General features: G+C 37.3%; 1 non-coding gene across 1 annotated transcript; it reads right to left on the bottom strand.

The window, feature by feature from the left end:
• Positions 1–1,451: 1,451 nt before the first annotated feature.
• Positions 1,452–1,519, bottom strand: LOC148033068 (small nucleolar RNA SNORD36). Its single transcript, XR_015691787.1, has one exon. It is a non-coding gene; the product is annotated as a small nucleolar RNA SNORD36 (small nucleolar RNA).
• Between the last annotated feature and the right edge of the window lie 202 nt (positions 1,520–1,721).

Below are 1,721 nucleotides of genomic sequence, written 5' to 3'. Positions count from 1 at the left end.
CTACTGCCAAATGTTGTGACTAAGAATAAAATAAGTGATAGCTCTACTACTAGATAGCACTTCCAATGCTACTGGTTAGAGAGACACTTAAAGATCTAATAGTCAAGCATGGGTTCCCTTGAACCTTCAAATCCTAATTTTCATTGGATACTTGATCCCTTCTTCTATTCTCTATGATTGTGTCACCCTTGATCTCCTTACTCTCTTTTTTATATAGTATGTTTCCTGCTATGAAATTCTCTCTATCCATGTGCCATGTTAGATGGTCTTCATTGCTTCTACACCCCTGGAGCCCCAAGAGGAACACCAAGGAAAAGGGAATTCTCTTGCAAGAAAATCTATCTTGTAACATCAACAAGCTTGTTTATCATGTTTCATATGATCACAATGAAGAGAAGAACACCAGGCACAACAAATCTTCATGCAGCATCATGTAGATCTCCCACGGTTTTTAATAGAATCAACCATATTCTTCAATATCTTCATAAAATCCATCAATGGAACAAAGAAAGCAAAGAAATACACCATCTTTGAATGGAAATACATCACATAGTATTCATCTTCAATATCTTCATAGTCTTCTCTCTCAATCTCTCATATACAATCACTCTGTTTTAGTAGAATTGGCTATCTCTGACTCTCTCTCTCTCTCACTCTATCAATAATACATTATATCCTTACTACAATCTCCCAAAAATCACTCTCAATAATCACGCTTAGGTCGTGGATACCCCTCCCAAGAGGTATGTCTGATATGAAGGGTCACCAGAGCCACTACAGTGTCCTTTCATAGCTCACTACTGTCACTTCACTCTAGTCTTCTCTTGAGTCTTCAACAGCTACTTCTTCCACTTCTTTCAGCTCTTTTGCACTTGTATTCACCTCTTTCCAAGGCTAGAAAACTTTCCCCAAAGTCACACATACATTCCACAGAACACTTACAGAAGCATACAGAACAGTCTACAGAACAGCTACAGTACAGAACAGAATAGAGACAGAACAGAAGCAGAAGCTCTACAGAAGACCTACAGAAGGTTACAGAAGGTCACCAAAACCTCATAACTCATTCTCAAACTATTCCAAACTCTCACAAACCATTCAATAAGCTTTCACAATATCTCATTCTTCATCAATCAATACTCCATCCCTCTTCACAGAAGACAATCAGAACAAAACAGACCAAAACAGAACAAAATAGAAGGTACACAGAACCATTCAGAACCTATCAGAACATCACAGAACCATCAACAAACATCATGAACTTCCAAAACACAATCAATATCATCTAAAACACTCTCAAACCACTTCCAAATCAATCAATCATCCCATAAAATCAACCATTCAGCTCTCAAAAATAACAAAAATCAGCCAAAAAAACAAGTCATTTCAACACTCAACATATCCCCACACTTAATAAGGAAGCGTCCTCGCGACCTAGGAAAAAGGGAATACAAGTTCAGGGAAAAGCTCAACTTTGATCTTCAATATCTTCTAAAAAAAAATCCATCCATCACGACCCCAACTTATAACCTGTTTCTGATAGAAAAATACAAAGAAAGGAAAACCCTTTTGAAATTAACACCTCTTATCAAACTAAAAATCACCACAAATTTTGTAAAGGATATAAGAGTTTGCTTCTTCTTCTTCAGCAACAGCTTCAACTCTCCAACCACGACCCCATCTCTACAAATCTCCAAAACATAGCTCGTACACGAAATCCA

This window comes from Lygodium microphyllum, chromosome 8 (assembly GCF_053477565.2).
Source record: "Lygodium microphyllum isolate KBCC chromosome 8, Lygodium_microphyllum_v1.1.10, whole genome shotgun sequence".
Classification (NCBI taxonomy): Eukaryota; Viridiplantae; Streptophyta; class Polypodiopsida; order Schizaeales; family Lygodiaceae; genus Lygodium; species Lygodium microphyllum.
The sequence above is the reverse complement of the archived record's forward strand: the minus strand, read 5'-3'. Positions and strand labels throughout refer to the sequence as shown.